The 15,401-nt window shown below is 38.7% G+C and overlaps 1 protein-coding gene across 1 annotated transcript in view; it reads left to right on the top strand.

Annotated features, from left to right (window-relative positions):
• The window catches only part of CCBE1 (collagen and calcium binding EGF domains 1), a 638,868-nt gene that overhangs the window by 178,294 nt on the left and 445,173 nt on the right, over positions 1-15,401 (top strand). The window lies entirely within an intron of this gene.

Below are 15,401 nucleotides of genomic sequence, written 5' to 3'. Positions count from 1 at the left end.
TCTTGTGGACTGGCACGCTTTTCTTTGGCCTACATGTCGCACCTTGTGACCAGGCGTGGTCATGTTTTTCATTCTCCATTTCTGTCTCGTGACCAAGTGTCAGTGGAGAGGATCTGTTTCTCAATTTGTCTGGGTCATAGGAGGTGGTGAGTGCCCCAGCCATTTGGGGTGTAGGTGTAAGGTGTCAGTTGCTTTTGTCCATAATTTAATAAGTCAAGCTATGGAAGATTCTGATAGTTCGGAGAAGGATTTCTCTGGTCCAGATTCTGTTACTTGCGTAGATTGTGGGGAGGCCAGGGTAATCCAGCCCAATCAACCTCACCTCTGGGGTGAGGTTATAGACCGCTGAGCCATCCACCTCTGAGGATTCTGTGTCCCATGAGGTGTGTTCCCTAGAATATTCTGTTTCTACACAGGCAGTTGCCCCACATACCATTACCCCTTCTCCGGAAGGAGGTTTATTTCCACTAGAGGTCACTGTATGGTTCCGCATGACCATATCTTTGGCGTTGGCGCATTTACATCTTCCTAATTGCAAATGAAGAGTTCATCCGTGTCCCCTTAGCCTGGGGGTGTCAGGTGCGAGATCGATTATATCGGATCTTTCCTCTGGGGAAGCGGTTTCCTCTGAGGCTTCCGGGTACAGCCTTCAGGGTCGGGGCCTTCAGATGCCCTGCCGGAGGTGGATTTTGCATTTAGATTCAGACTGTCGTGCCTGCGTGTACTGCTGCGGCATGTGTTGGCGGCTTTGGAAGATTCCAGTTCTGATTCGTCAACGGATCCTCAGGGCTCTGAATCAGATGACGAACAGCGCTATACGATGGAGGGATGAGATCCTACTCCTGGTCGTCTCTTGTTCTGTGTGTCTAATCCCAGTTTGGAGCCCCTGAGGATTAGGATTTCTGACAGGCTGGTCCTGTTAGTGTTTCCATTCATCTTTGGCGTTCACCTGTGGGTGTGGCCTACTTTCTTTTGATCTGGTTAAGATGTGTTTTATTTCTTTATTTTGGAGCTCGTGGCTGTTGTAGATTTTCCTTTTTAGGGAAATTCTTTTTCTCTGGGATTTCGATGCTAGCGATTTTATGGTCGCAATAGATGTTACTTCTGGCAGAAGTCCAAAAAAATAATCAAGCAAGCGATTATTTAACGACAATGTTTAAGCCTCATAGCTTCTTTGTCTGTTGTTTGTCAGTTTGTTTAGTCTAGCCCTGCTAGGGTTTAGAACTTTGTTAGCCCTTGAACAGTTCGGTTGTACCCTGGTCAGCAGGCTGTTCCTGGTTGGGTACTAGTTCATTCTGTTCTTTTAAGGTTATATCGGATATTTTGTATCCTTGACAACAGGCTGGTCCTGTTTGGGTACTAAGTTTGCTTGCCTTTGGTTACAAAGTTGTTTTTCTTGTTTCTATATGTTATAGGAGGCCCTTCTATCCTAGATATCAGGCTGGTCCTACTTTATTTCATCTTAGTGGGGCGTCCGATGTTTGGTCGTACTCGATACTAAGTGTTTTGTCCCTGCATAGCTTACATGGTTTGCTGGGATTACGAATTCTGCTATGGCATTATATTTGTAGTTCCTGAGGTCCTTTGGACAGGAGCTGGAGTCCTCCCTTCCGAAGGGAGGACTCCAGTACCTGGTGTAGGGGGCGATTATTCCCCCCTATTGGTACTCCTTGTGGATGGGATTGTCTGATTTTCAGATCTCTTTTACCAGTGTTTCTCTCCTCTTTTTTGAGGATTGCCCCTTGCCTTTTGGGGTAGGGCTTTCGGTCATCTGGTTGCGGAGACTCAGTTTATAGAGACCATTTTGGTCCTTGCAGTTTCCTCTTTTTGATCCTATATACTTGGGGATCTGGGGGATTGTTATGCAGTCTCTTTTGCTGTCAACCGATAGGAGTTTTAGGATGCTCATTCATTCATTAATTCCTTGAGCTGTAGGTTGTCTAAGGGTTGATCCAGACTGGATGTTTAGAGACTGTCATTTTCTCTCCATTATGGAGTTCTGATCTCTTTTGGGTCCTTCCTTTGTCTTCGGGCTTTGTGGGTGTTATCTTAGAAGCCTTTTGGGGTTGAGTGGACAGCCACTGGGATACTTCATGAGAGATCAGAGTTCAAGACCCCATGAGGGTATGGTATGCATCAACTTTTGTGCAAATATAATTTCCAGATAACTTTGTGGTTGTTCCGCAGGGTTTTTGGTCTTGATCTGGCACCTGTTTATGGGGGTCCTTGTCTTTGACTTGGCAGTTTGGTTAATCTTGTTCCTACTGGGACGGTTCTTTCTCTCTTCTGGAGAGATGGAGTAATTTTTTCCTGGGAATTTCTTTACTGGAATATTCCTGGGTTTCTTAATTTTCCTTCTATTTGGAAGGCTCTGATCTACTGCGCCTATCCAGTTGGCAAGTAGTTTTCTTCATCTGTCTCTAGGAGTTCAGCAGGTCGAGGGTTTCTCTTGTCTGCAGTGTACCCTCCCTTTGGGTGTCTGAGGGGTAATCAGGATAAGTATCCTGGATCCCAAGTTAGTCTTTCTGGGTGTTGTGCCTCTTTCCTGCTTCTTTTCCTTAGGAACTCGTGGCTGGAGATTCATTATCTGATCTCCGGGCCTTGTTGATGCTGGGATTTTTTAATCTCTCTTGTACTTGGGGACATTGACAGTTGCTTCTGTGATATGACTGTTCGATCGGAGTAGGGGTCAGGAATTCTGACTGTTCTGTTTGGGCATCGACCACGTCTCTTGTCTCCTGAAGGTTGGGAGGCCTTAGCGGGTAGTTGGTTCTTCTTTATTGGTCAGGGTGTTGTCCTCCTTTACCTCGTTTTCTAGTAGGGAGGGAGTTGGTCCGCCCTGCTTTCTGAGTTTTTTCTCTTGTTCTTTTCCAGGAATGTCCTAGTGCAAGTTTGCTAGCTACTCGGTTGGCTAGTTATTATGGTTGGACATTTAGTCTTACTGCCTATCCAACGGAATCCTGCGGCTTTCGTTTGTGGCATTAACGGATGTTACTATTCCTTTCCTGTTCTGCTCCTGGTTTTTTTTTCTGACCTATGGGTGTTTAGTTTCTCTGTGCTAATTAGCTGTCTATGGTAAGGTAGTCTTGTTCTACCTTTTGTTCCTTTGTCCTTCTGGGACTTCGGTTCTGGTTAAGGCTTTCCATTGGTTCCTCTTGGATCCATGTAGGAGATGATCTGGAATTTTTCCTTTCCTTGCTCTCCTCCATTGGTAGAGTATTTTTCTACAGGATTTTGTCCTCTTGCAGCCTGGTAGCCGCGCTTTTCGAGTTATGCTAGGGGTTTCTCTCTCTGTTTTGTCCATGATTCTTCGGGGATTGTTTATGGACATTCTTTCGGATCTTATAATCTGATTCTTCCCTTCTTTCAGTTAGGGAGAATGTGGTGTGGGAGTTTGTTTGTTGTTTCCCTTGCCATTGTTCAGAATTTAGTGTGATCTGTAACTGGGATATTTATGGTTCTAATTGATGTGCAGTTACCTTGTCCTCTTCCATATTTTGTTCCTCCTGCTTCTGTTGAAGTAGTTTTTTATTGGGTATCCGGGTTGTGTCACGCTGTGGTGCCATCAGAATAGGCCGCCTCTTTGTTCCCCCCTGTTTGCATTCAGTGTCCTATATAAGCTTGATATTGATTTCCCAAAGTAATGAATGCAGCTGTGGACTCGTACAGAAGAAAAGAAAATGATCAGGTAAGCATAATTTAAGTGATTTCATGTTTCAGATATATCATATTAGTTTAAATAACTTTTTAATTTACTTCTGTTGTCAAATTTTCTTTGTTTCCTTGTTATCCCTTGTTAAAAAGCAGGAAGGTAAGTTCAGTAGTGTGCACGTGTTTGCAGCACTATAGGGCAGCAGTTTTGCAACCATTTTATACATTAACAAAAGCACTAGATGGCAGCACTATTTCCTGTCATGTAGTGCTCCAGACATGTGCACGCTACCTATCTAGATATCTCTTCAACAAAGAATAGCTTGAGAACTAAGCACATTTGATAATAGAAGTAAATTGGAAACATTACCAAAATTGTATTCTCTATCTAAATGATGAAAGAAACATTTTTGGGTTTCATGTCCCTTTAAATAATGCTAATTTTTAATACGAAATATATTCACATCAGAGGACTGGGCAGTAATGTATCCATACTGTATGTGTGCATCTTCTTTATTTAAATTATGTGATTAATTTATGACAAGCAATTTAAAGGGATAGTAATGTCAAAATTAAAATTTCATGATTCAGATAGAGGATGCAATTTTAAGCAATTTTCTTATTTACTCCTATTATCAATTTTTCTTTGTTCTCTTGGTATCTTTATTTGAGAACCCTGGAATGTAAGCTTAGGAGCCTGCCCATTTTTGATTCAGCACCATGGGTAGCGCTTCCTGATTGGTGTCTAAATGTAGACATCCAATCAGCAATTGCTACCCAGGGGCTAAACCAAAAATGGTCTGGCTCCTAAGCTTACTTTCCATCTTTTTAAATAAAGATACCAAGAGAACAAAGATAAATTGATAATAGGAGTAAATTAGAAAGTTTCTTAAAATGGCTGCTCTATTCGAATCATGAAAGTTTATTTTTGACTAGACCAGTGTTTCCCAACCGCAGTCCTCAAGTACCCCCAACAGTCCTAATTTTCATTATAGCTGAACTACAGCACAGGGGAAATAATCAGCTGATGGATGAGAGCAGGTTGTTTACTAATCAGCTGATTACTTCACCTGTGCACTGGTTCAGCTATAATTAAAACCAGGCCTGTTGGGGGTACTTGAGGACTGCGGTTGGGAAACACTGGACTAGACCATCCCTAGTCATGTCCTTGTATAAGCTTTTTTTTCTTTTCTCTTTTTTCCGTGTACCTGTCCATATTCTATCATATTACATTTTTTACATTAAAAATATAGAGACCATGAAGGTAAACATAATAATAATAATTTACTGATTTTTAATAGGATAGCATTTTTTTTTAATAACTCGCTCTTCCAAAATGTTTAATACATTAAAAATTCAACTTCACTGTGTCTATTTATACATAGATATAATGCACTTTACAATATTTTAACTTATATTTACTGTTTCATTGTGAAAGCAATTGCTGGAATAATTTAGTTTTTAATTTTAGCAATCAACTGAAAGCCTTAATTTGGCTCCTAAATTCTTATATATTTTTTTGTGTTATGTTTTTAAAACAGGGCACTTTAAATAAAGCAGTATACTTCTAAATAATGCTTTTCTCTTCTGTTGGTGATTTTGCTCCTGTAGAATAAAGACACTTTATCCTTTTATCTCTTTCCGCACTGTTTAACTAATTAGATACTGCCTTATTTACACTGACCCCTCATGCAAACAACCAAACAAAATGTAACCTGTAATAAGTAACTTCTTTCATCTTTGTCTTGAAAAAAATTTGCCAGAATATTTCAATAGAGCTTATCTGATGCTTACAAGCCATTTTACAAAAGAACTTCCTATTGATGGTTTTACAGATGCCCAAAGGGAGAAACATACCCAACAAAATTACAAGTGGAATTCGTATTCTTTATTAACCCTAATGCAGTTTTCATGAAAATAGTCATGATTGCAGATGCGGGAATGATTCTGTTGTGCCATTTGAATGTTAGAACAAATGATTGACATTACATTCATTCAAATATTTGGATAAAGTGTATTATCTATTACACATATTTAAAGGGGCAGGAAACCCAATTTTTTTTTGATGATTTGGATAGAACATACAATTGTAAACAACTTTCAATTTTACTTATATTAACAAATGTGCTTCATTCTCTTGTTATCCTTTGTTGAAGGAACAGCAATGCACTACTGACAGCTAGCTGAAAACATCTAGCTAGCCAATAACAAAAGACAAATGTGTGCATGCACCAATCAGCAGCTAGCTGCCGCTAGTGTAGGATATGTGCTTATTCCTTTTTAATAAGAGATACCAAGAGAACAAAACACATTTGAAAATAGTGAATTTAAAAGTGTCTTAAAATGACTCACTCTATCTAAATCATGCAAGTTTAATTTTAACTTTCCTATCCTTTTAACTGAATGTAATTTCATTATGTTTTTTTTTATTTTTTTATTAAATGTTACAGTTGTCTAAAACAAATTTATTTAGAAGGGCTAATTTAGTCATTTTTAGTGGTATTATTTTTTTCTTCTTTCTCTGTTTTGTTTGTTTTGTTTGACTTTGTTTATAAAAGAAGTATAAAAAGAAAATGTTCATGAAAACTTTCATGGTAAGTTCCCCAAGGGAATAGGGCCCTTAATTCCCCCTGTATTTGTCTTATCGTATTGTTTCTCCATTGTACTGATATCCTTGTACCCATGGGTAGCGCTGCGGAATATGTCAGCGCTTTATAAATAAAGAATAATAATAATAATGGTAAATGGCAATACAGAGTTAGCATTTACTTAACTTATGAAATATTATGATATGAATTTGTTTTCATACTATGATTACATATTTGATATAATGAAGGTTTATGTAAATGTCAGAAAGTGACAGCAAGGGTTTTCCGGATTATTTTCAATTTTCTGTTATTTGTTTATTTTTCCTACAATGTTATTGCCTATGGGAATGCAAATAACTTAATTCACCAATAAAAATAATCTGGAAAGAAAATTTAAAAAAATGATGATTCTGATAAAGGTCCCCATTTATTATAGTGTGCGTGGACAATGTTCTCAGTAAGGGAACCTGTCCACATGCCTTTGAAGCCTCTGGTGCAATCCTGTTCTTATGCAATCAATTGAATGAGAGCTGGGCTTGTCAGTCATCCCAGACAAATGTCATGATTTAGAGATGTTGTACATGAAACAAAAAGGAATCCTGAGCACTCAATAGTAAGAATTAAAAAATATTCTTTATTTCAAATGCTTAAAAGTCCATGAACATGCAGGGAAGCAAGGAAGAACTCCCTGTTGCGTTTTGCACATGAACATCACTTAATCATATGATAGCTATGGTACCTATGATTAAGCATTGTACATTCGCAAAACCCGTCAGGGGGTTCTTCCTTGCTTCCCTGCATGTTCATGTACTTTTAAGCATTTGAAATAGAGCATATTTTAATTTTTTTACCCTTGAGTGCTCAGGATTCATTTTTGTTTCATTTGCCGTTGGTGGATTGGTTCCTGCCGCTCACCAATCTGGGATTTGTAGTATCTAACTTTCACTGTTTGGTGACCCGTCTCCAGTTGCAGCAACCTGATGACGTCACATGCAGAAAGGTTGTACATACACAACCTATCTTTCGAGCTTAGGCTCTTCTGCATAAGCACTGTCTTGAGCTTTCATTTATTCTATTATCAAATTAACTTCTTTCTCTAGGTATCATTTGTTAAAATGTAGTCCCTTTCTATTAAACCATACTGAGATAGGCTCAGGACTGTGTCGCTATGTTTGCAACAATATTTGTTACAGTGTTACATAAACAAGACACGTGCACTATGAACATTTTTAAAATTCTACACCCCATCGGAATTATGAAAGGTTAATTTTAATTCTGTTCCCCTTTAAAGTCTTCTTTTACTTCATATAACACAAACATCAAACTTTAACACTTTGGCAGCCAGGGAGAACTGGTATGCGTTGCAACGTAATGTGTTGCGGACCCCTGTAGCACCCTAAGGGTTAACTGTACCTAACAAGAGATTTTATCATTTACAAAGGAAATATATTTGCACCTTAATTTCTTGATTGATCTCTTTTCATTTTAAATAGTGTGTTGTGAAAACAAATATAAAAATAATCGTGTTCATTAGACTGCACTTTATTCCCATAAGCCTCTGTAATCTGGTTCTAATTTTTCCCATGCGCACACGCTTTTGTTCTTCAGCTTGACTGGGCTACAAAACATTACTTCTATGTGAGATAGATTTCAGAATTAGTCTGGCATTTTTGTAGCCAGTCCTCTTAGGCTTTCTATAGAATTTCGTCATCTCGTGTTTAAGATTTATGTTTGCTGTTCCCACTTGTGTGAGCGCTTTATGTTGTTTTCATGCATTGCTCCATGGTCTGATCGTAATCAGATGTTCAATGGTATCAGACTGCATGAAGCCAAAATATGAAGCGTATTAAATGCTGACTTCAGCCCTTTTTTATGACAGTTGATAAGTGCCCATTAGTGATGTTTTGTTTTAAGCAAGTAATTTGGGTTGTAGGGTGCTTTCCGCTTTACATAGATATATTGGGCCTCATGTTAATGGGAAAAGTATTCAAACATGTGTATTAAAAGATGAAACAAAACTGGAGTCTGAAATTTTTGAGCCAAGTTGTTTTTAAATGTATTTATAAAGCAAGGTTTAAAGGGATACACATTTATTATCTAATATTATTAAAAAAGTGTGTTTAAACAGACATAAAATTCAATAGTTTGCTGGGTCTTACTGTTTTTAAAGATATTTTAAAGATTTAAAGGTATTTTGCAATACAAGTGCATTAAAGGGGCATTCTATAATAATAAAATATTCTGTTTTTGTTAATGGATTTTGTCTACTAATGAATAACATGAATATCTGTTGCTATGCGTTGAGCCTATGCAGATGGGTTAAATGGACAGTAAAGTCAAAATGTATCTTTCATGATTCAGATAGAGTATTTCATTTTAAAGGGACATTGTACGCTAGATTTTTCTTTGCATAAATGTTTTGTAGATGATCCATCTGGGAGTGTTTTTGTAAAAATATATAGTTTTGCTCATTTTTAAATAATATTGTGCTGATTTTCAGACTCCTAATCAAGCCCCACAGTTTTAGATGTATACTGATGTCTACAGACTCCTGGTTGTGTAATGGGTCTTTTCATATGCAGGGAAGGAGGGAGTGGGTAGTGTCTGCTGCTCTTGCTTTCCCAGCCCCTTTCAGTGGATGTCCCAGCCTAACCTCATCAACAGTGCGAAACTAAGAGCTTCTAAGTATGTTTTTAAAAGGTTTTATACTGGATTTTTATATCAGTATCTGTGCATTTTCTTCCTTATAGTAGTGTCTACCACATGCAGTTATATGAAATTTGGTGTATACTGTCCCTTTAAACAACTTTCCAAATGAATTCTGTTATCTAATTTGCTTTGTTCTCTTAATATTCTTTTTTTTTTTTAAATAATATCTAGGTAGGCTGTTGAACAGCAATGCATTACCTGGAGCTAGCTGCTGATTGGTGCCTGCACATATATACCTCTTGTCATTGGCTCACCTGATGTGTTCAGTTAGCTCCTAGTTGTGCATTGCTGCTCCTTCAACAGACGATACAAAGAGAATGAAGCAAATTTAAAAATAATAAAATTTGTTTAAAATTCTATTATCTGTCTGAATCATGAAAGAAAACAAGTGTCATGTCCCTTTAAATATGTAGTTATAGTATCACTGAGGAGCAGGACATGGGCTATGAGCCAATATAGTGAATGTCTAGAAAGCTATGTGAGTGTGCATGATGCACATGTTTATTATGTATGTGTGTAACTCATTTGTAATAAATACATAGGGCTAGATTACTAGTGCAAGCGATAGTGCAGGGTGCGTTATCTTTTATGTAGCTTCACGCAAAGAATAACAAACAATCTGCTATTATTGTGGATGGTTAATAAAGAATCTTAATGTGGTAAAAACATTTTAGTGCGTCCTATATTTGTAATGGATAGTGCAGGGAATACTATAAGCTCGCTCATTGTGCTTGCATTACAAGTAACGAGTTAAAGGATCACTAAAGTCAAAATTAATCTTTCGTGATTCAGATAGAGCACACAATTGTGAACTACTTTCCAATTCAATTTCATTATCAACATGTGCACAATCTTTTTATATGCACACTTTCTGAGGCACTATATCCTACTGAGCATGTGCAAGAATTCACAGTATATATGTATATGCATTTTGTTATTGGCTATTGGCTGTCACATGATGCAGAGGGAATGGAAAATGAAGCTAACTTTGAAATTTGCCAGAGAAACATCTAGAATTTATTTGTGATTATGCAATTCTAATGTATTTAGTGGTCCTTTAATTGTCGAGCTTGAAGCCAGTCCAAAATACCACAGTGAAAGTTACAGCTTTTTAGAGCAGAAAGTAAACTATTATTATTATGAGTATCACAATTCAATGTGAGACCAGCAACTTACTCACTTTTACTATGCACATGAAAGTTCATTGAGTGACTGCAAGACCCTTAGTCAAACTGGAAAAATGAATTCACAGCGCCATTCTTTGTCTTGAATCTTCAAAACATTTATTTAGTTGGTACATATTGAACTTAAAGGGACACTGAACCCAATTTTTTTCTTTTGTGATTCAGATAGAGCATGAAATTTTAAGCAACTATCTAATTTACTCCTATTATCAATTTTTCTTCATTCTCTTGCTATCTTTATTTGAAAAAGAAGACATCTAAGCTTTTTTCTTGGTTCAGAACTCTGGAGAGCACTTTTTTATTGGTGGATTAATTTATCCACCAATCAGCAAGGACAACCCAGGTTGTTCACCAAAAATGGGCCGGCATCTAAACTTACATTCTTCCATTTCAAATAAAGATTCCAAGAGAATAAAGAACATTTGATAATAGGTTTAAATTAGAAAGTTGCTTAAAATTTCATGTTCTATCTGAATCAAAAAAGAAAAAATTTGGGTTCAGTGTCCCTTTAATATATACCAAGCTAAGGTGCTTTAAATACATGTGATGAAGAATGGTGCTGTGAATTCATTTGTTATTAACTAGTTGATAAGCCTGCCCAGAGGACAGTCTGTGTGTTAAAAATGTAACCCCCCAAGGCTACAACAAATAAAAAAGTAAAAATACAGAAAAAAAATCGACAACACTATCCAAAATAAAAAAATTAAACCTAATCCCTATAAAAATAAAAAGCCCCCCAAAATAAAAATGCCCCCTAATCTAAGAATAAACTACCAATAGCCCTTAAAAGGGCTTTTTGTAGGGCATTGCCCTAAGGGAATCAGCTCTTTTACATTAAAAATAAACAAAGTTCCCCCTAACAGTAAAACCCCCCACCCACCAAACCCCCCAAAATAAAAAATCCTAACACTAATAAACCTAAACTACCCATTGCCCCTAAAGCGGCATTTGTATGTGCATTGCCCTTAAAAGAGCATTCAGCTCTTTGTCACTGCTCTTAAAAGAGCATTCAGCTCTTTTGCAAATTGCCCAATAAACCCTAATCTAAAAAAAAAAGAAAACCCCCCAAAAATTAAAAAAAAAATAACACTAAAGCCCCAAATAGGTATTCACGGTTTCAGAACAACGGCGGAGAAGGTCTTCTTCCAGGCGGGTCAATAATCTTTATCCACAGCGAAGGCGGCGTGGAGTGGAGGTCCGGAGCAGTCTTTCCAGATGTGGCGATCCTCAGTGGTGGTCATCTGTGGCGGCGGTGGACCTTGGCGGCATGGAGGCTCCTCTTCATCCGATGTCCGTTGTATACTGAATATTAAATGCAAGGTACCACAATCAATTTGGGGTACCTTGCATTCCTATTGGCTGAATTTTTCAAAACAGCCAATAGGATTAGAGCTACTGAAATCCTATTGGCTGTTCAAATAAGCCAAAAAGATTTCAGTAGCTCTCATCCTATTGGCTTTGTCTTGAATCTTCAAAACATTTATTTAGTTGGTACATATTGAACTTAAAGGGACACTGAACCCAATTTTTTTCTTTTGTGATTCAGATAGAGCATGAAATTTTAAGCAACTATCTAATTTACTCCTATTATCAATTTTTCTTCATTCTCTTGCTATCTTTATTTGAAAAAGAAGACATCTAAGCTTTTTTCTTGGTTCAGAACTCTGGAGAGCACTTTTTTATTGGTGGATTAATTTATCCACCAATCAGCAAGGACAACCCAGGTTGTTCACCAAAAATGGGCCGGCATCTAAACTTACATTCTTCCATTTCAAATAAAGATTCCAAGAGAATAAAGAACATTTGATAATAGGTTTAAATTAGAAAGTTGCTTAAAATTTCATGTTCTATCTGAATCAAAAAAGAAAAAATTTGGGTTCAGTGTCCCTTTAATATATACCAAGCTAAGGTGCTTTAAATACATGTGATGAAGAATGGTGCTGTGAATTCATTTGTTATTAACTAGTTGATAAGCCTGCCCAGAGGACAGTCTGTGTGTTAAAAATGTAACCCCCCAAGGCTACAACAAATAAAAAAGTAAAAATACAGAAAAAAAATCGACAACACTATCCAAAATAAAAAAATTAAACCTAATCCCTATAAAAATAAAAAGCCCCCCAAAATAAAAATGCCCCCTAATCTAAGAATAAACTACCAATAGCCCTTAAAAGGGCTTTTTGTAGGGCATTGCCCTAAGGGAATCAGCTCTTTTACATTAAAAATAAACAAAGTTCCCCCTAACAGTAAAACCCCCCACCCACCAAACCCCCCAAAATAAAAAATCCTAACACTAATAAACCTAAACTACCCATTGCCCCTAAAGCGGCATTTGTATGTGCATTGCCCTTAAAAGAGCATTCAGCTCTTTGTCACTGCTCTTAAAAGAGCATTCAGCTCTTTTGCAAATTGCCCAATAAACCCTAATCTAAAAAAAAAAGAAAACCCCCCAAAAATTAAAAAAAAAATAACACTAAAGCCCCAAATAGGTATTCACGGTTTCAGAACAACGGCGGAGAAGGTCTTCTTCCAGGCGGGTCAATAATCTTTATCCACAGCGAAGGCGGCGTGGAGTGGAGGTCCGGAGCAGTCTTTCCAGATGTGGCGATCCTCAGTGGTGGTCATCTGTGGCGGCGGTGGACCTTGGCGGCATGGAGGCTCCTCTTCATCCGATGTCCGTTGTATACTGAATATTAAATGCAAGGTACCACAATCAATTTGGGGTACCTTGCATTCCTATTGGCTGAATTTTTCAAAACAGCCAATAGGATTAGAGCTACTGAAATCCTATTGGCTGTTCAAATAAGCCAAAAAGATTTCAGTAGCTCTCATCCTATTGGCTGATTTTGAAAATTTTACCTTGAATTCAATCTTCAGTGTGCGGGGGACGATTGCATGAAGAGGAACCTTCGCCGAGGACCGCCGCCGCCAAGGATCGCCACATCTGGGAAGACCGCTCCTGACGTCTGCTCCACGCCGCCTTTGCTCCGTGCACATCTGGGAAGATAGCCACATCTGGGAAGACCGCTCTAGACCCCTGCTTCACGCCGCCTTTGCTGTGGATGAAGATGATGGACCCGCCTGGAAGAAGACCTTCTCCGTCGGACTTCTGAAACCGTGAGTACCTATTTGGGGCTTTAGTGTACAAGGGCCATTTTTTGCAGTACAGCGCCCCCCCTTGCTCTCTCTCTCTGTCCCCCTCTCTTTTGTGCTCTCTCTCTCTCTGTTCCACCTCTCTTTTATGCTCTCTCTCTGTCACCCTCTTTTTTGTGCTCTCTCTCTCTGTCCCCTTCTCTTTTGTGCTCTCTCTCTGTCCCCCTCTCTTTTGTGCTCTCTCTCTGTCCCCCTCTCTTTTGTGCTTTCTCTCTGTCCCCTCTCTTTTGTGCTTTCTCTCTTCCCCCTTCTCTTTTGTGCTCTCTCTCTGTCCCCCTCTCTTTTGTGCTTTCTCTCTGTCCCCTCTCTTTTGTGCTCTCTCTCCCCCGTCTCTTTTGTGCTCTCTCTCTCTCCCCCTCTCTTTTGTGCTCTCTCTCAACCCTCTCTTTGTGCTCTCTCTCTCCTCCTCTCTTTTATGCCCTCTCTCTCTCCCCTCTCTTTTGTTCTCTCTCTCTCCCCCCTCTCTTTTGTTCTCTCTCTCTCCCCTCTCGTTTTTGCTCTCTCTCCCCCCTCTCTTTTGTGCTCTCTCCCCCACCTCTCTTTCGTGCTCTCTCCCCCCCTCTCTTTCGTGCTCTCTCCCCCCTCTCTTTTGTGCTCTCTCTCCCCCCTGTCTTTTGTGCTCTTTTTCCCCCTCTCTTTTGCGCTCTTTCTCCCCCCTCTTTTTTGCGCTCTTTCTCCCCCCTCTCTTTTTGCGCTCTTTCTCCCCCCTCTCTTTTTGTGCTCTTTCTCCCTCCTCTCTTTTTGTGCTCTTTCTGCCCCCTCTGTTTTGTGCTCTTTCTGTCCCCTCTCTTTTTTTGTGCTCTTCCCCCTCTCTTTTGTGCTCTTTCCCCCCTCTCTTTTGTGCTCTTTCCCCCCTCTTTTGCTCTGTCTCCTGCCTCTTTTGCGCACTCTCTCTACAGACCACAGGTTAGTTTGTGTAAGGCCAGGTGTGTTTGCCGTTACGCTGTCTCTTCTGCACATGACAGCTTCGGACAAACACACTTGGCCTTTTATATTATAGGATAGTATAACACATAACTATATGGACTCAAACACCATTGGCTTAGAGCATTCTCAGCTTAGCCCTCGATCGATATCAGAATTTTGCTGTGCTCCCCCATAAAAGTCTGTTATGTAAGGGATTTGGTGCATCCGCATTATTGGTCATGCAGATGTTAGCACGCCCTAGACCAGCGTTCAAGCAATTAAAAAATACTTAGAACTTCTAACATGAGCTCAAAAATTGAATCGCTATTGGTTGCTCTTGAGCGATGCTAACACACAACAGTGCTACTATTTTGCGGTCCACTTATAATTTAGACATAGAGAACTGGAATAAAAAATAAAAAATACACTGTAGATATATTTTGTGGTGTTAAAGGTACACAAAACCCAATTTTTTTCTTTCGTAATTCAGACAGAGGATGTGATTTTAAACTTTCCAATGTGCTTTTATTTTTTTGTTTTCTTTATCCTTTGTTGAAAAGCATAATTAGGTAGGTTTTGAAGCTGCTGATTGGTGGCTGCATGAATATGCCTCATGTTAATGACTTACCCAATGCATTCAGGTAGCTTCCAGTAATGCATTGCTGCTTATTCTTCAAAGGATGTCAATAGAATGAAGCAAATCATATAACAGGAGTAAATTGGAAAGTTGTTTAAAATAAAACATGAAAGAAAAAAATTGAGTTTCATGTCCCTTTAAGGTTTTAGGTTTGACACCACCATTCTAACAATCTAGAAATCTTTACAAAAATGTCATAATGAGCATTTGGCTTCGCTAATCTGTTGCTAACGATGTGCAAACTGTTTCTGTTATTCCTGACTGGCTGTACAATAAACAAAACTGTGTTGTGAAACTGTTGTAGGTGTAAGCTATCAAAGTGTTGTGGTGCTATATTTATTATAGAGAAATATGGACACATTTGCAAATAATTATTAACCTAAAATACATGTGTGTCGGGGTGGGGGAGCGTACGTTAGAGAGGGCAAATACACCCATGAATGTTCATCTCACAACAAACAACTATCTCCTAGTGCTACTGATTATATTATATTTGGGGCTTTTTATGTATTTGATCCCTCTACCCCCAAGAAACATTTCTGCAGATGCTAATGCTGAGATATATTTCTTACAAGT

This window comes from Bombina bombina, chromosome 2, assembly GCF_027579735.1.
Source record: "Bombina bombina isolate aBomBom1 chromosome 2, aBomBom1.pri, whole genome shotgun sequence".
NCBI lineage: Eukaryota > Metazoa > Chordata > Amphibia > Anura > Bombinatoridae > Bombina > Bombina bombina.
Note: the sequence above shows the minus strand (reverse complement) of the source record. Positions and strands in the feature narration are given on the sequence as shown.